Source organism: Bombina bombina, chromosome 4 (assembly GCF_027579735.1).
Source record: "Bombina bombina isolate aBomBom1 chromosome 4, aBomBom1.pri, whole genome shotgun sequence".
NCBI classification, from domain to species: Eukaryota; Metazoa; Chordata; class Amphibia; order Anura; family Bombinatoridae; genus Bombina; species Bombina bombina.
The window spans coordinates 661,225,714-661,246,256 of record NC_069502.1 but is presented as its reverse complement, the minus strand read 5'-3'; the positions used below and the strand labels follow the sequence as shown (position 1 = coordinate 661,246,256).

At 35.7% G+C, this 20,543-nt stretch overlaps 1 protein-coding gene across 3 annotated transcripts in view; it reads left to right on the top strand.

The window, feature by feature from the left end:
* The first annotated feature begins 215 nt into the window (after nt 1-215).
* Nucleotides 216-20,543, top strand: part of PKIB (cAMP-dependent protein kinase inhibitor beta) — a 351,180-nt gene continuing 330,852 nt past the window's right edge. For all 3 annotated transcript variants that reach the window (XM_053710778.1, XM_053710780.1, XM_053710779.1), the window contains exon 1: nt 216-463. The gene's annotated coding sequence lies outside the window, so the exon portion shown is untranslated. The remainder of the gene's footprint in view (nt 464-20,543) is intronic.

Sequence of the window (20,543 nt, the reverse complement as noted above, 5' to 3'; positions counted from 1 at the left end):
ATTCATGTCAACTAACCTTTAAACCATATTGTGACATTATTAGAACCATATTCAGTTTTTTTCTTCCTACATTTTCAATCTTCCGAGCGACTGATGACTTATTTCAGTGTCCACTTGATGGCAGTGTAACGTTCTTAAATGTCTTTAGTAATGAGAATGAACCAGGGGAGGGGAATCTGTGGATTCAAGTCACATAATAAAGACAGTGGATTTAAAGTAAAGGTGTATGTTGAATAACTGGGAAGGAACAGCTGTAGGGACCTGGAGAGCTGTGTAACTGCTGCTATTTGTGTCCTCACTCCTCTGCCATTCTAACGCTATACCTGCCATGTGTTGCTAACATGACCTGCCTATCTCCCTACTCAGGTCTGGATTATAAAGGTTGAAAATTGTCATTTGAGGATCTCATTGAAGACAGCCAGGCAGTGACAGCCCCCGAGTGCCGATACTGATCATCTCATTGGTGAGTGAAACCTGGACAGGAATCATTCAAATAGGGGAAAATTTGTAAGATTTCCATACAAAAACCAGGTTTACAAAAATATTAACCCTTTAAATACAGCTTCTCATAAACATTTCACGTTTCGATGATTGTTTTGTTTTCTGAATAAGCATATCTGTGACGTGCATGGTCTAATGAACTGAATTTGGAGTGAACAGATGGAAGCTGTTTAGAGTGGGGAGTCAGTTATTCTTTCAATGTGAGATATATCACAGGATGCTATGATTCCTGTAGTTTGAATGTATTCATACTTAAGTTATTTACCCATTGTATATATAATACATGATAATACTACCTTTCTCAGTCTTTAATATTTAAGTATTATTTTTCTTATTATACATCAAAAATTAAATCTTTCAAATTATAAAATTGGATCTTACTTATTTGGAGCCCATTTAATTGAACACCATTCTTTGTAAAGTTATTGAATCTGCCTATTTTATACCTGTATCTAAGCAGGTTCATAACAGAGGCTTCACAGCCTACTCTATCTCTCTTAACTACATTGCACTTACACGTTCATCAGGGATATATATAAGTGTGAAAATAAGGAGAGAAGGACAATATTTAGTGCTAAGTTTAGCAATAGTGGGGTATTCATTGCACCCCATTACCGGGTTAAGACTGAGATAAAAACAATATTCATCAGTGCACAAGCTTCCAATTCTCACTTGTTGCTTTGCTTAGTTATTATCACATGCTGCCAAGGCATTCAGGTTTTCTTTATACAGATCTATATATAGATATTGTCACATGAATACACCCCATGGGGACCTAAATAACAAACCTTTTTCAATCATTTATCTGAAAGGGAATTTGTTAAATATGTTAATATATTTTTTCATGGACAAAATAACAAATTGCTTAAATCTACATTGAAATTGACAGAAGAGGTTTTGCACAATTATTAATGTAAACTGAAATGATAGGAAATGTCCCAGTCCCATTCAGGGCTACAGTACAAGTGTAGCATGCAACCGATAAGGGGTATTTATTGCGCATATTATGAGTTGAAAGTAAACGTGTATGCTTGAGCACAATCAAATTTAACGTGCGCCAGGTAAGCTCGACTTCAGAGCTGTGGTTAACTGTTTCATGAGAAAAAAAGTTGCAAAAAAAACACATCAAAAATACATTTACAATTAAAGTTACACTCATAACAACTTTGTCTGATAAAAAAAAAATATTGCATTAAAAAGTTATGTTATAAAAACCGAGATACATACATACACAATTCTAAATATGTATATGTATATAAATATATATATATATATATATATATATATATATATATATATATGTGTGTGTGTGTGTGTGTGTGTGCACATGAACAGTTTCAGATATATATATATTTAATAATAAAAAGTACATTATTTTCTCTGTAAAGAACATAGGGATGTTAAATATGCATTTTTCGCATCGTGTTTCGCAATTTACATTTTAACGCAGTCGGACTAGCACATATGAAAATTTAGTTAATTTAGTGAATTATTGAAATATAACATATACAATATTAAAAAAATAATAAAAATGATTAAACATTTTGTAAAATATATGGGTATATTAAATGGATAATTTAGAAAATGTTGCTGTATGTTTAATAACTTTAATAATTGTTATTAATTTTTAAAATATTTTATATGTAGTATCTCAATAATGCGCTTTAAGATGACCAAGTTTTTATGCGTGCTAACCTGACTGCGTTAAAATCTATACTGTTCATGCGAAATAAATATTTTATAGCCATATATCTTTAGGAATATATATATATATATATATATATATATCATATATTTAAGAATAAATAGAACATATTCTCTTATGCGAAGAACATCGGAATGTCAAATATTAATATTTCATGTCGGGTTTTAGCGCTCTTGAATATACACGGTCGGGATAGCGCGCTAGTATGGGTGTTAGTTTTTTAAGTTTTGGCGCTCCATTGTAGTCTATGGGAGAAGTTAACGAGGTTGCAATAATTTTTTTGCGAGCATCATGTTTATGCTCACCCGAAAACTTTTTACTTTCATCTTGTAATGTGAGTGCAACCCAATAGACTCAGTGAAGTAATGCGGGAGCACTAAATAGCACTCCACTTGTAATCTAGCCCTCAGTTAGAAACTGGTACCTTGTATTTTTTTCTTTAAAGGTTTTTTGGAAATTCTTAGAGTTAAAATGACATAAAATCACATTTTTTTCTTTCATTATTCAGATAGAACATACAATTTTAAACAACTTTCCAATTTATCTCTTTTATCAAATTTTCTTTATTTTCTTGTTATCCTTTGTTGAAAAGCAGGAAGGTAAGTTCAGAAGTGTGCACGTGTCTACTTTACTATATGGCAGCAGCTTTGGAACAATGTAATAGACTAGCAAGAGCACTAGATGGCAGCACTATTTCCTGTCATGTAGTGCCTCAGGCATGTGCACGCTACCTATCTAGATATTCCTTCAACAAAGAATAACAAGAGAACAAAGCAAATTTGGTAAAAGAAGTAAACTGTTAACTTTTTTAAAATGGTATTCTCTATCTGAATCATGAAAGAAAAAATGTGGGTTTCATGTCCATTGTTCAATTATAAAACATCTGGAAAAGGCACAGAAACTCCAAAAAATGAACCAGTGACATAAAAACCAAGGCTGGAGGGAATTTAATGGATTACAAAGAATGTGCTATGGTTCTACAAACAACACTGCTTCAATTGAGAGATTGTTAAAGCAGCCAGCAATTAAACATCAATTTGGAAAATCCTGTACATGACTTAAAGTCAATATAAGAAATTAAGTCTTTGTTTTAGCTTTATTGGTCTTCAGAAAATTTGTTTAGCTAATTAATCTATTCTGATTACGCATTTCAGGTGCAATTATCACTTACAAAATAACTAAACAGGGACACATTTCATCTATAAATTCTGACTTATAAATAGAAATTATTTACATTTTTATAATGAGCAAATTATTTTTAATAATTAATGCAAGAGAAGTACTTTTTGAAGCTCACCCATTTGTATCTGCATGCACAAAAAGAGGTAAAGGGGAAGATAATGTAAAACTAATAGCTATAGGGAATGATTGTTAATGATCAAATGTATTAAACATGTATGTACAACAGTAAAAAAATAAAATGTTTTTAATTTCTTTATTTAAAGGAACAATTTTACTGTCATTATTCAAGTAGAACATACAATTTTAAATATCTTTCCAATTTACTTTAAAGGGACATAATACTCATATGCTAAATCACTTGAAACTGATGCAGTATAACTGTAAAAAGCTGACAGGAAAATATCACCTGAGCATCTCTATGTAAAAAAAGAAGATATTTTACCTCACAATTTCCTCAGCTCAGCAGAGTAAGTTCTGTGTAAAAAGTTATATTCAGCTGCTCCCAGCTACAGGTAAAAAAATAAAAAAATAAATGAAGAAATGAACAGCAGCCAATCAGCATCAGCAGTGCTGAGGTCATGAACTCTTTTACTGTGATCTCATGAGATTTCACTTAACTCTCATGAGATTTCATAGTAAGCTGAATAGGGAAATAATATGAGAGTGCACGAGGCTCATCCCCTAAGCTGTCCCAGGACAGACATACTAATATGCTGCTTAGAAATCCTTTACAATGGGAGGTGGCTACTGAGGAACTTTTGAGGTAAAATATCTTTCTTTTTTCAGGAGATATTTTCTAGTCAGCTTTTTACAGCTATGCTGCATCACTTTCAAGTGTTTAAAATTTGGGTATTATGGCCCTTTAACTATCAAATTTGCTTAATTCTTTTTGTATTGTTTGTTGACGGAGCAGTAATGCAATACTGGGAGCTAGCTGAACACAACGGGTGAGTCAATCAAAAGATGCATATATATGTGTAGCCACCAATCAGCAGCTAGCCCTCAGTAGTGCACTGCAGCTCTTGAGACAAGGCTTTTCAAAAAAGGATGCAAAGAGAACAAAGCAAATTAGACAATATAAGTACAGTACATTGAAAAGTTGTTCAAAATGGTATGCTCTTTATGAATCATGAAAGAAAAATATTTGGGTTTCATGTCCCTTAAACTATGCAATTAACTCTTATAAGGGGGTTACAAACTAAGGGCCTGACGATCAAAAATTTGCCAGTATGTAAAGAAATATCAGAAATCATTGGGGGCTTTATTTTAGCATTATATTGTAATTTATGTGTCTCCTTCACACCCAGAACTCTGCATTGCTAAATGGACAAGCTAAAACTTTTTCAAAAATTTTACGGGACATCACAGTACTGATGAACATTCTTAGATAATCTCACCAGAGCTTTTGATCATCATGCCCTTAGTAAACATTGTACTCCTGGTAAGCTGATGAGGACAAGAAAATCAGGCATACATGCATATGCACTAATCACTGACTATATCCTCATGTGGAGCAGTTAACTTTGACTGTTTAATCCTTTTGCAAGAGTTAAATTCATAAAGTTGAAAGAAAAAATGTTCCACCGAAACAGAACATTTTATTTTTTTATGCTATAAAATCCCTTTAATTAAATGTATTGCAAGTTTTAAATTTAAGAAATGGTGATTAATAAACTGATCTAATAATATTTTGCAAACTATTAGTAAATAAAATTACTATGGGGCCTATTTACTACGGTGCGAGCAGACATGATCCGAAATAGCGGATCATGTCCGCTGCACATCGATAAATGCCGACAGCATATGCTGTCGGCATTTATAATTGCACCAGCAGTTCTTGTGCCAATCGGCCGCTAGCAGGGGGTGTCAATCAACCCGATTGTATTTGATCAGGTTGATTTCTGTACGCTGCCTCAGAGCAGACGGACAACTTATGGAGTAGCGATCTTTAGACCGCTGGTTCATAACTTCTGTTTCCGGCGAGCCTTCAGGCTTGATAAATATGCCCCTATATGTTTTTCATTTGAATCTGCAAATGTTTTAAACTTTGAAGTGGAATGGAAGTTGAACATGGGTAGAAATTGGTTAAATATTGTTATACAGTTATGGCTAAGAGGAACTAATGAGCCGTTATACATTCTGAGAAAGTTGCCAGGAAACAGATAAATTTGACCACCTGTTCATTGATCTTTGTTTCAAAATGATAATGAGAAAATTGCTTTCTTAACATTTATATGAAATATTAATTCACTTGAAACAGTGAGCTCTTTAACTGTTTCTTTATTCTACATTATTTATTATAGAAGATCACCCATTATATAAAGCAGATGTATTGCTGGCCAAGCCATCAATTGGTTTTGTTTACATTATGCATATTATATTACAAGACTTGGGACAGGGGCGTACATATTCACATCTGTCCGCTCCAGGGGGCCAATTTATCAAGCTCCATATGGAGCTTGATGCCCCCCTAAAGACCGCTGCTCCATAACTTGTCTGTCTGCTCTTAGGCCGCGGACAGAAATCAACCCGATCGAATACGATCAGGTTGATTGACATCCCCTGCTAGTGGTCGATTGGCCGCAAATCTGCAGGGGGCGGCATTGCACTAGCAGTTCTCAAGAACTGCTGGTGCAATGATAAATGCCAACAGTGTATGCATTTATCGATGTGCAGTGGACATGATACGCTACATTGTATCATGTGTGCTCACACATTAATAAATATACCCCCAGCTCTCCTCTGGTAGGCAGCAATCCGCTGCTCGAATGTAACTTTGCACATGAGCGCTATTTTGTACAATCAATCACATGCGGGCAGGAACTGTCAAGGGGAGATTGAAATTCTCCACCTAAGAGGCGGACATGAGGGTGGGAAGTAGCAGTCTGATGACCGCTGCTTGATAAATCATGACTGAATAGGAAGGAGAAGGGCTTGATAAATTGAGCCCATTATGTTAAAGGAACATTCTAATTAATTATATTTTTTTAAAACATTTTAGTTTTAAACCAATTCCCCTCTTCTACTGTGTGTTTTTGAACTCCTTTAAAAGGGATAAACACATAGTCAAAGTTGCAGTCCTGGTCTAGATGAGAACACAACCAGTAACTGGAGCAAACGCATGTATTCTGCTCTGTTCTGTATCCTCTGTTTCTGGAGTACCACAACTTTTACTATGGAATTAAATGTAGTAAAATATAAAAATAAAAAATAAACACATAAAAAAGTTTACACTAGAATGTCCCTTTATCTTGACATAAAATTCATATGGGATGAGACTTACCTTTTGGGATCATGATCTTGATCTGGTGGTTGAGGTTAGACTGTTACATTTTCCAACCCAGTGTTGATGCAGAGATGGGAGAGAGCTGTGTCTTTGGAATGATTGTTGGGGCATAGAGGAAGCTTAAGGATCAGAAGGTTGTGTTATGGGACAAGGAATTTTATTCAATTGTTATTATGTAATGTAGCTATGTTCTCTGAGAACCTGTAGCCTCAACTGCCTGTCTTGCATCTGCTCTGCATCATTAACTAAGCAAGTTAAATCAAATGTGCTGCTCCGTTTCTGCTCCTCCTCACCTCCTTCCGTGGCAGCTTCCCTGTGCCCCCTTGCTTACAGGCCAATGCTGTCCCCTTCTCAGTCATGGTCAGCGATATGTTGTTTTTTAGTGTGTACATACTCAAGCTCTATGGTAGCGGCAACAAAAGAAAAAACAGCTGTACTTTGCTTTCTCAAACCCGAACGACAATATAAATATAAAGGGGGTGCTTATAAGGGACCTCATCTTTTTAACCTTTAAATCTTTTAAAATCCCACTTCTTGTCCATGCACAGTTCTTCTTGCTCTACATAGAGCTGTGGAGATGTAAAAAGGCACTACATGCAAATTCAGGGCAGCGGGCACCTTTAAGGTTTGTGTGCTTCAGTAATAGATTAGAGTATATAGTACAATCCACAGAACTGCCAATGCCAGGGAGACTGTTGGGCAAACTGAGATTAAGTCTGGTTAATTAAAGAGAAACTAGAATATAAACAGAGGGATGAGAGACCGGGAGATTCATTTCCTGATTCAGAAGTTCTGTTTTTATCTTCCAAAATTAATCAAAATAAATGTTCAGTGTTTTTTTAAACTACATTTGTTAAAGAGACATTTTTGCTCATTATTAAATTGATATTTTTTAATTCATTAATTGTATTTTTAAAAACAGTTTGTGCTGATTAAACCTTCTTTTCTTTACTCAACTTCTTTTACTTTAAAATATTTGTAACATAGTTACTGCTTTTTCATATGCAGTATATAGTTTATTTCCAATAATCTAGCAGTAAACTTTTTTGTTTCCATTTTGTCTCCAGCTGTAATAATCTGAAGTACTTTGAACGTAACATATAAGTGGTCTACTCGTGAATTTTTTGTTTTATAGAAACTGAATCATTTTAAAACAGCTAGTTAATATTTTTCTACAACGTTTATTTCCAGTGGTAATGTTATTATGTCATTGTGCTAGTTAATACTCCACAAAAAGCTGCTGTCATATTATTGTTTTATAAATTATGAGTGGGATAATGCTACAAATGAGGCCTTGTGTTTTTTCAGTACCCTATCGATGAGATGTTTACATTGACTTTTTTCCACTAGATGCCTTGTTGTTTGATCTTCTGCTCTACACCATGGAGTGAAGCTGAGGAAGCGTTATTTTATGAAATATGTTAAGGGTTGATGGATGATTTGCAAATGTTATATTATTCATGAATGGGAAGGTTGGAAAAAAAAAGCAGTGATGAGTGTTTATAAAAGCTTTGTGTATTGTAAAGGTTTGCAATGTCATCAAATAGGCTGGACACAGATGATCAATGGTTTGAATTTGTATACAGTAAGATCTTATCTTCTACAGCTCTCACTGATCTCTGTCATCATTCTTGTGTTTGTTAGATTGTCTTAAAAAAGAAGAAAAGCCAAAGTGCTATAGAATAATATATACAAAACTAGAAGGGAATACAAATTAAAATTCACTAACAATGGCATGCTCATCTGTCCCTTTCATGGCTTGGTTGTAATTCATATGGTAAAAATGTCCATTTTGCCAAAAATGTTATACTGTTTTCTAGCTCTTCTCATTATATATCAAATTTAAAAGCCCTCCTGAGTCACTTTATATGGGGTCAACACTAGCCAAGAGTAAATAAACAAACTATATTCAGACCAAAGGTGAGATGGGGGTTTGGTCTTTAATCTGTGGTATTATTATTTAGCTAATCATATGGTATGTATTATCCATTGCCATCAAAGGACAGTTTCTAAACAGTGGGCAGTACTAGAGGAATATGCAACTAGCCAATGTCTAGGGGACCAATGCTGGCTGCCGCCTACTATCCCCTCCCCACTGACCACCCTCTTAGAGTATTCACAGCTCCTGAGAGATGACTCTTTCAGAAAGTCCCTTTATTATTATTATCATTTATTTGTATAGCGCCGCCAAATTCCGTAGCGCTGGCTTTACATTTTATGGCAAGCAAATCTCAGGGAGTTCAAGGTTCAGACCCTTTTTAATTACATTCATTGGTGACTGTGTCTGTGAGGTGTAGTAACATCATCATACAAATGTAATTATACTGTCAGAGTAGCGGAAACATCCTAACTACTCTTAGTGTAATGAACCCCTGTTTCAATGTTCAGTACCATTTGCAGGTCCATGTAACAGATTACCTGTTTAAAAAGGTTGATTATAGTATGGTATGTGCACCCTAGGTCACCATACTTTAAATCAAAAGCAAAATATAAGTTTAAATGGAACCTCTATCTCCCACTCAAGAATCCACAAGTAAAAGTCAATGCTTCCATATTTGAAATGTGTTCTTATCTCCATACAAAGATGTATTCTCTTAAGGAGAGATGTTCTTCCACTAAATTGTGGTATGCTATATCCCACTTGAGATTAAACTTTTTCACAGATCAAAAGTTTATATGGTAATTTCTCTGGCTTTGGAATAACTTGGTAAAGTAATTTTCCAATAATGGTCTAATTTCCCTGTGATTTAGGTGCATCCATCAATAACTTGGCAGCTTTGGCTAGATTAGCTAAAGAGCATTTTTTTGTTTCGGTGTTCACAAAATTGCTGAAAGGAAATATAAATATTGAGTATGAAAGGATAAACAGAACCAGGGTCCTCTGTTGAGAAGGTCCTCTACTGGAGAGGAGCAACATTGGAAGGACGTAGGAGTAGACTGAAGTAGATAATCCAAAGTAACTGAAGTGTTTACAAACTAGGCATGCTGATGATAATGTTTATTTTTTTATATATTTATATAAATATGTTGCAGTTTTATTCTGCTTTGTTTCAAGCAATTCAGTTGCTATGGTTACTTTGCCTTCTTATGTGCATGGAGTCATACCAGTGAGCGTATTTAACTTCAAGTGGTTATATGAAGCGAGTTGGTTTATTTGTCATTTTCAAAGTGCACTCTACCTGAAATATCAGTAACATTTTGTCAAAGCCATCAGTGTTTGTCTAATTTCTGTAAACAATTGTGCTTAACATGTATAATAATGCAAATGCAATGTTACATCATTTTATTATGAGACCTTGTAGTGCAAATATGTGCTCTAATTGGTTACAGCACATCATTTTTGTACTGACCATGAAACTGTGCCTAAGCTCTGCAAAGAGGTTAAAAATTTTGGTAAAATCCTGCTCGCAAACCAGCAGTTCTTTGCAGCTCTCAAGTGGGACTTTAGCTGTGTCTTTAACCCTTTTGTGGGAATTAAACAAATAGAATTCCAGTGTGAGTAAGGAAAAAAAAATAATATGCAGTTTCTCAACTCCAGTCTTTAAAGGGACATGAAACCCAAACATTTTCTTTTATGATTTAGATAGAGCATACAATTTTAAACACATTTCCAATGTAGTTCTACTATCAAATTTGCTTTGTTCTCTTGATATCCTTTGTTAAAGATGCATCAGTGGGAGCTAGCTGAACACATCAGCTAAGCCAATCACAAGAGCATATATGTGCAGCCACCAATCAGCAGCTAGCTCCCAGTAGTTATTTGCTGCTCCTGAGCCTACCTAATTATTATTTGTAACAAAAGATACCAAGAGAATGCAGCAAAATTGATAACAGAAGTAAATTTGAAAGATGTTTAAAAATGCATGTTCTATCTGGATCATCAAAGTAACATTTTGGGTTTCATATCCCTTTAAGTACCCCCTAACAGGCCAGGTATCTTAAAAGGGCCAGTAAACCTAAAAAATAATGTTATATAATTCTGCACATAGTGCAGAATTATATAACATTATATTAGCAGCAGCTTTATAAAACCTAATATTCCCTGTGAATGTTTATAAAAAAGACTGTTTTTCAGACCCGCTCTCTGTGCTCTTCTGAGCAGGTCTGTTTTTATCACAGAGCGCATCTGGCCAGCTGTCTAGTCACAGCCCGGCCCGACCGTGCCATTATACTCAGTGCAGCTCTTTCCTGCTGTCAGACTGACAGTCTTTTTTATAAAAATTCACAGGGAATATTAGGTTTTATAAAGCTGCTGCTAATATAATGTTATATAATTCTGCACTATGTGCAGAATTATATAACATAATTTTTTAGGTTTACTGGCCCTTTAACAAGAACACAGGTGAAATAATCAGCTGATGCATGAGAACAAGTTAGTAACCATGGTTACTAGTCAGCTGATTATTTCACTTGTGCTCTAGTTCAGATAGCATTAAAATCCTGTCTGTTAGGGCTACTTAGGGACTGGAGTCCTATCGCAATGTCCTTTTACTTACTTACTGTACACAATTAATTTTGTAATTGTTCCCTGATTACTGTAGCATGTTTCTACAACATTGGATAAAGGTACAACAAAGCAAGTGTCCTGGGTGCAATGCCACATCTGGTAAAAATATACATTGATGTGAAATTTATATTCTACTCTATTCCTAAGTACCCTTTACATCCCAGGGATGCCCACATTTTTAAATTAAAAACTTTGTAGTGAATGCCAGTAAACAAACTTCTATAAATTGTAACGTAACTGAAAATGCATACTTTAATGTAAAAAGACTTTCAAATAAGCAACACAAGTGTCAGAAATTCACATGTTTACAAGCATGCAAAAATATATGAGATCTAGTATATATAGCAACAGGAATGAGAGAGTAGTTTGATGTGTGTTTAAAATGGAGGTGGAGGGCTACATAGTGTTACAAGTGTAGCTATCTTCCTTATGCAATATCCAGCATAAATTATAGTGTAATTAAATCCCATCATGAAATACCTTATTTAATATGAAACTTTATTACATTCATTTTATCAATCTAAAGCATACTTAAAGGGACATTAAACACAAACTGTAGGCTGCATGATTATGTACATTCATATCTGAAAATAAATTTGCAATGAATAATGCAGCTTCATTGTGGCAACTGAGCATACTGCTTTCAATGATTTTGCTGTACCCCAGAAAAAAATTCTGTTACTAGCCAATCAAAAATTAATACACAAATATATTATGAACTGTCATTTTCACATGTGCAAACAGACATATATTGCTTTCTAATCTAATAGCTCAATATAAATATATTTATGTATACAATATCATATTCACACCTAAACAACCTAGTATACCCACTGCTATTGCAAAAATGCCTTTCCTATCATGAATGATTGTTGACGCAAAACTGGTAATAAACCTCCAAAGAGCAAACTAGAGAGAAGGTGAGGGAGGGGGGAGGTAAACACTAGTTTACAGAAATTTAGCTAAAAGTATTAACCAAAGCCTCCCTGGGAGAAAGTGGATCAAGCTTAGTTTTTAGAGGCAGCTATAATGTTATTAACATAGAAACATAGATATTGATGGCAGATAAGAGCCATAGGCCCAGCAAGTCTGCCTGATATTACCTAACAGTATAAACTTATCTAGTTGGTAGGATAGCCTTATGCTTGACCCAGACATTCTTAAAGTCCCCCACAGTGTTTATCATTACTACCTCTTGTGGAAGTTTTTTCCATGCAGTGGAGGCTCCTCCATATGTGCACTGTTGCACGTGAGCCCCCCAGCCCAAATGAAGGGGAAAAAATAATTAATAAAATATAAAAATTTTAGTAAAACATATTTTTTCCAATAATTTCTAGCCCAAAAAATTAAAAGACAAAGTGTTTTTTAAAAAAAATTAAAAAAAGGTTTGTAACTTATTTTTTTTTTAATTTAAAAGCACGTGCGGTTATAGCCTGATGCCTGTTATTATGTAGCTTATTAGAATTGCCTGCAGCCTGCTCCCAGCCGTTACCCATCCCTATACTGTCTTAATTACACAGTTCAGCCTGTGCAATAGACAGTGTGAGGGAGTAGAGAGGTGGGGCTAACGGTCCGACTCCACATACGTGATGTCATCACTCCATAGGGATGCGCAATTCATATCGCCCGAAGCCCAGGACATGCAGTTCTGGGTGCAGGGTATGTAGTTATTTTTAACATTTAGCCCTGCTGCGGGCAAGCAGACCGTTAAAGCTTTTTTTTCCCCTTTTCTTTATTAAGCAGACATTATAATAGTTTCTTTCCCCCCTTATTTTAGCAGACCATTATAGTTTTTTTATTTTTTTATTTATTAAGCTGACAGTCAAAAAGTTTTTTTGCCACTTTGCTGTTTCGTAACGTGTCTCACGCTGCTCAGCTCCTCCCTTCTAGTCCCGCATGCAGTGTTTGAGACTTCAGTGGAGGTGAGTGGTAGACTTGTCCCTCTCATTGATTTCTTGTCTGCGCAGCATATTGTAACTGTGTATAACTGAGATCAGCTGGCTCTAACCATCTTCATCGACTTGCACCAATTCTGCTCCTGCGCTGCTGTTAGATATTCTGTGAGCTGGAGGGGGTACATTTTGAAAATACATTAATATTTGTATGATGATTTTACTTAAAAAAAATGTATTCAGCTGAACTTTGCTGCTGTTTCACTTTGAAGTTTTTCAGCGTTTTCTGTATTGGTAATATAAAAGGCTGGAAAACCTCAAAGTGAAATAGCAGCAAAGTTTAGCTGAATAAAAAAATTAAGTTAGAAAAATCATGCAAATATTTATGTATTTTCAAAACGTTCACTTGAGGCAGAGCTGCAGCAGAGTGAAGTGAGAGAGGGAACATGCCGTGTCCGGTGAATTTTATGACACTATAGAGACACATACAGTGTGTGAATGGTTCATACATATATTTACCCTTATGGTTCCCTATCTGGCCGTGACTTTATTGAAAAAGCAACTCCTTGTGCGGTATAAACTGTCTACTTTGTAAACAAACAATACTAGCAGTTGTCACCTCCTCCTCCTGAGTGCTGCACAAAGAGCTGCTTTTTCAATAAAGTCACGGCCAGACAGGGAGCCCATGCTACAGCATGTATGAGCGGTTCACACACTGCACACTGGCAGGAGAACTGCAATTGTCTGGGCTCGGGCTGCAATCCGTTACAAGCAGAGCGCTGGTAATATGATCTCCTGCATTCCTCTGTGTGCCTTAGCATGATGCCCTAACACTTAACCCCTTGTTGCTTGCCGTGTGAGCCTCAGTGAAGATTAGTAGTTATTTAGGAGTGTGCCAAATGTTTAAAAGTGACATAAAAAATCCAATGATATATATTAAAAGATTGTAGGTGTGTGTATATGTGTGTGTATATATATATATATATATATATATATATATATATATATATATATATATATATATATATATATATATACATACATACACATTTTTCTTTTAAAAGGCACAATCTTTCCCATTTATCTTTTACTGATAAATAATAAATCTAGAGAGATGTATATTTAAATAAAAAAAAAAAAAAAAAGATCCTGGACAGGGAGTCACAAAATTAATAGAATATAGCAGAATATGCACATAATAAAAAAAATAATGGGCCTCCTATCTTGCAGATATCAATCTCTATCAAATTTCTGGATTTCATTAATATGATAGTTTTAAAAATTGTCCAGGATATTTGTATTTGTCTTGTGGATGTTTGGAGTAAGCATTCCATTGATCACTTTTGCCTTATGCACGTTTAGGCCCCTTACACTTTTACCTGTGTAGTTCAGTGTCTTTATTTTTATATATATATATATATATATATTTATATATATATATATATATATATATATATATATATATATATATATATATATATATATATATATATATATATATATATATATATATATATATATATATATATCCAATATAGAGAGGAGCACTCACTGGGTCTTAAACAAATAATTCAATTTATCATGATACATATCATAATAAATTGAGTTATTTAAGACCTAGTGAGTGCTCCTCTCTATATCGGACTTGCATACTTGTTATTTGGCATGCACCCTGGGCAGGAAATTAATTGCTTAGGGCAAAAACTTACTCCTATTATACATTTTTCTTCGTTCTCTTGGTAAGCCTAGGAGCCGGCCCATTTTTGCTTCAGCACCTGGGTAGCAGTTGCCGATTGATGGGTACATTTAGACACCAATCAGAAAGTTCTACCCAGGTTCTTAACCAAAAATGGGCTGGCTCCTATGCTTACATTCTTCATTTTTCAAATAAACATATCAAGAGAACAAAGCAAAATTCTCATTTGGAAATCTGTTTGGTTTAATCTCACTACCTACTTACCTACTTGCATTTGTTGATTGCATTTAAGTATTGTTAGGTCTGTCTCCTAAGTTTTGTCCGTTTTGGTTAAAATTATTTTGCGAATCAGGACAAGTAGATTGTCATAAGGGACAAGTAGATTGGGCTCCCGGTTTAGTCCCTTGGACAAGTAGTTTTTTTTTTTAAATTTCCACACCCCTGCTCCAGTCACGCTTGATGAGGCTCAGTGTGACCAAGTTCGGAGTTACTTTTGGTGGCGTGGGACTTAGTCAGAGTCTCAGAGAGAGAACTTAAAACAGAAGTTGAGGCGTGGCTGGGCACTAGTGGGTGGTGTGGTGGTAGAAAGAAGTTGAACTCAACTTAGAGAAAGAGTAGGGACTGGACTGTGAGAAGAATATTGTTTTTGAGATTGAGTCGAGAATACTAGTTATTTTCCCCTAAAAAAAAACAAAACACATATTGCTAGCTGTATGCCAGTTTTAGACTTTAACGTGTGTAAGTGTGTCTGAATGTGTATTTACAGTATGTATACCTGTGTTTCTTTGTGTGTTTGAGTATCTATGTGAATGTCTATATGATTGAGTGTATGTGTGTGTACAGGTCTGTGTGTGTGCTTGAGTGTATACGTGTTTGTCAATGTATGAGAGTGTGTTGTGCGTGCCTGTTTGAGTGCATGTACTATATATTTGTGCTTGCACATATATTAAAGTATATTGTGGTACTTCTGAGGAACCCAGGAGCTTCATATGCTGGCCATTTAATGACACTGGATACCCATCACTGGTGTGAACCTCACTAAAAAAAGACCTGCTGCAGACAGATAGGAAACCAGATTTACTTTTTAGTCAATCTGACTGCTATATTTACTTGAATAAGCAGCCACCCAGTTTGTTTGGCTTTGTCAGTTCTAGACTGACTGTGTGTTCTTTTAAATATATGAAGATGTGGTGGATGGTGGAAGCCATATATATACTGTGTGTATGTATATATATAAAGCTTTGTGCTACAATGTAACTACAGGACCCACCATTGTGACATGCTCAAAGAACTAAACTGGCTAATGCTGGAATCCAGACGCACCCTCCATCTTTCCTGCCTTGTGTTTAAGAGTCTTTCTGGGAAACTCCCACCCTACCTGAGCAGAATGCTCTCACCGGTTATTCCCACCTCCTATAACCTCCGATCCAATGACAGCACATTATTTAGCTTGCCTCAATACAAAAAGAAAGCAGCTCGGTCCGCCTTTCCCTACAGAGCGCCACAGTTATGGAATGACCTCCCGCACACTTTCAAACTTTCCACAAGCCTAATATCCTTTAAGAGATCCCTCTCTACATATCTCAAAACAGAATGCACCTGTCATGGTTGATTATATATTTCCTACCTGTTCTATGTAAAATTTTTGCATTTATTGTGTATTATTATTGTTTTTAAATTTTATTGTACCCTATTGTATCAATGCAATGTTTTGTGGACCAAGGACATACTTGAAAACGAGAGAAATCTCAATGTATCCTTCCTGGTAAAATATTTTATAAATATATATATATATATATATATATATATATATATATATATATATATATATATATATATATATATATATATATATATATATATAGTGAACCCCCATTTGAATAACCCACGAGCCGCCACTGGTTCCATGAATTATTCTTGCAACAAAGAGACATTTTGGGGGTAGATTACAAGTGAAGTACTAATTTATTGTGCACCAGTAAACGGGCAAATTCGTCTGTTTACCACGCGCAATAAATAACCAGCCAATTCAAGTGGCTGGTTATTGGTACCGCAAGCTCACAGTAGCAATTAGAGCTCAGAAAATGATTCAGAGATCAGATTTCTAGTTAATTTTCTAAAAGTGCCCCAATTGCCCCAAAAATAAAGTATATTTTAGTTTTTTATTTAAAAAAATGTATATACACTGTGTGCAGAATTATTAGGCAAATGAGTATTTTGACCACATCATCCTCTTTATGCATGTTGTCTTACTCCAAGCTGTATAGGCTCGAAAGCCTACTACCAATTAAGCATATTAGGTGATGTGAATCTCTGTAATGAGAAGGGGTGTGGTCTAATGACATCAACACCCTATATCAGGTGTGCATAATTATTAGGCAACTTCCTTTCCTTTGGCAAAATGGGTCAAAAGAAGGACTTGACAGGCTCAGAAAAGTCAAAAATAGTGAGATATCTTGCAGAGGGATGCAGCACTCTTAAAATTGCAAAGCTTCTGAAGCGTGATCATCGAACAATCAAGCGTTTCATTCAAAATAGTCAACAGGGTCGCAAGAAGTGTGTGGAAAAACCAAGGCGCAAAATAACTGCCCATGAACTGAGAAAAGTCAAGCGTGCAGCTGCCAAGATGCCAATTGCCACCAGTTTGGCCATATTTCAGAGCTGCAACATCACTGGAGTGCCCAAAAGCACAAGGTGTGCAATACTCAGAGACATGGCCAAGGTAAGAAAGGCTGAAAGACGACCACCACTGAACAAGACACACAAGCTGAAACGTCAAGACTGGGCCAAGAAATATCTCAAGACTGATTTTTCTAAGGTTTTATGGACTGATGAAATGAGAGTGAGTCTTGATGGGCCAGATGGATGGGCCCGTGGCTGGATTGGTAAAGGGCAGAGAGCTCCAGTCCGACTCAGACGCCAGCAAGGTGGAGGTGGAGTACTGGTTTGGGCTGGTATCATCAAAGATGAGCTTCTGGGGCCTTTTCGGGTTGAGGATGGAGTCAAGCTCAACTCCCAGTCCTACTGCCAGTTTCTGGAAGACACCTTCTTCAAGCAGTGGTACAGGAAGAAGTCTGCTTCCTTCAAAAAAAACATGATTTTTATGCAGGACAATGCTCCATCACACGCGTCCAAGTACTCCACAGCGTGGCTGGCAAGAAAGGGTATAAAAGAAGAAAATCTAATGACATGGCCTCCTTGTTCACCTGATCTGAACCCCATTGAGAACCTGTGGTCCATCATCAAATGTGAGATTCACAAGGAGGGAAAACAGTAAACCTCTCTGAACAGTGTCTGGGAGGCTGTGGTTGCTGCTGCACGCAATGTTGATGGTGAACAGATCAAAACACTGACAGAATCCATGGATGGCAGGCTTTTGAGTGTCCTTGCAAAGAAAGGTGGCTATATTGGTCACTGATTTGTTTTTGTTTTGTTTTTAAATGTCAGAAATGTATATTTGTGAATGTTGAGATGTTATATTGGTTTCACTGGTAAAAAATAAATAATTGAAATGGGTATATATTTGTTTTTTGTTAAGTTGCCTAATAATTATGCACAGTAATAGTCACCTGCACACACAGATATCCCCCTAAAATAGCTATAACTAAAAACAAACTAAAAACTACTTCCAAAACTATTCAGCTTTGATATTAATGAGTTTTTTGGGTTCATTGAGAACATGGTTGTTGTTCAATAATAAAATTAATCCTCAAAAATACAACTTGCCTAATAATTCTGCACTCCCTGTATATATATATATATATATATATATATATATATATATATATATATATATATTTTATAAAAAAAACAACTGCACTAAGCAGTTTTTAGAGGCTAAAGTTTGCGGGTGTGGAGTTTGAGAAAAAAATGTCACTGAAAAGTGCCTTTATATTGCGGTCTATGGGGACTGTGTGTTCCCAATAAATATATATGCTTTTATATATATATATATATTTACAATCTGCTGCCCAGCTTACCTCCTTCCTGTGTTAATTTTTATGCTGTGTTTCACAACATGAGAATGAGGCTCCCATTGGAGCCAACGAAAGCACGCTCTCATGAGTGCAATGTTTTCGTGAAATGCGGACACGAGGTTGCGTTTGCATTGCACCTAGCTTGTAATACCAGCGCACATTTGCGTGCACTGGTATGACTAATTTGAGTGCAAATTTTGCTTTTACGAGAGCAATATTTTGCACTCAATTTATAATCTAGTCCTTTATGCGTTGTTAAAATGTTGGATTTAATGGACTTTTAAAATCAACACAAAACCTGAAATGATATAAAACTATATAATACTTCATACAAATACTCTAGTGATTTGCAGAAGGTGAAGAGCAAATATCAGATTGCGTTGATCATTACATTTGTTCTTTTTTTACAACAAACTGAGGAGATAGGAGATCTTCTTTAAGGTAGGCTGTTGTAAAGGTCTGTGGGTCCAGATACTAAAGCATGTTTTGATTAGTGCTGTCTGAACCATAAGCTCATCTTCTATAATCAATCACTGTGGAGTTGTTCACAATGATTGGAGAACAGCTCACATTAGTTATTATTCTTGAAAAGGGCAGAAGTGACGATTCTGTTGTCTACTAATCTGAGTTTGATTTTAGAAGTAGAAAATGAATGGAATTGAGTTTTACACAAGATTAAATACATGTTTTTTCAGCAGATAAATCATGCCAGCCTTATCTAGTTGACTAATTTGTTTTTATAGCTAAATTGATTGAACAAGATGAATCAGTAGCTTATGTAGTTATTATGTAGTTATTTGTAAAGCGTTTGACGCATACAATAAACTAGGCATGTGCGTTTGTGTATTTTGTTAGTTAACAAATGCCGAAAATACATTAAAGGGACATGGAACCCAAATTTATTCTTTCATAATTCAGATACAGCATGTCATTTTGAATAACTTTTCAATTAACTTCTATTATCTAATTTGTTTTGTGTTGTTGGTATCCTTTGTTGAAAAGCATACCAAGGTAGGCTCAGGAGCTGCTGATTAGTGCCTGCACATATAGGCTTCATCTTATTGACTGACCAGTGTGCCTTGCTGTTTCTTCAACAAAAGATACCAAGAGAATGAAGCAAATTAGATAATAGAAGTAAATTTGAAAGTTGTTTAAAATGATATGCACTATCTGATCCATTTTTTGATTCATGTCCCTTTAAATGCATTGCCTTGGACTAAACTTGAAAATGTCAGATGAAGTTAAAGAGTATTAAAGGGACATTACATTTATTCAATTCAAATAGAGCATGTCAACAACTTTCCAATTTACTTTGATTATTTAATTTGCTTTGTTCTCTTGATATCCTTTGTTGAAGAGCATACCTAGATAGGCCCTACCTAGGAATGCTCTTCAACAAAGGACACCGAAGGAACAAAGCAAACTAAATAATAAAAGTGCCTGTGAATCAAAGAGAAAGAGAGAGGCGCCTCATGGGACAGTATCGTAACAACCAGATAAGGCAAACAATGAGGCAGCCCTTGATGGGGTATACTCACAAGGATAGCGGCATATGAGGATGCCTAGTAGAGCGGGACGGGACTTTAGGTCGCCCGACAGACATACACAGCAGTGCGTGGAGACGTCAGGTCACGGGGTCCGTTCAGCCAATCAGCGGCCACAGAGAATCAGCATCAGACGTCAGAGCTGTTCCGGGAGTAGCCAATGCTAGGCTTCACGTTTGAACAGGCAGGTCAGCAGACCAATCAGGATGATGGATCAGGATAATGAAGAGCAAGAAGTGATATGGATAAAAAA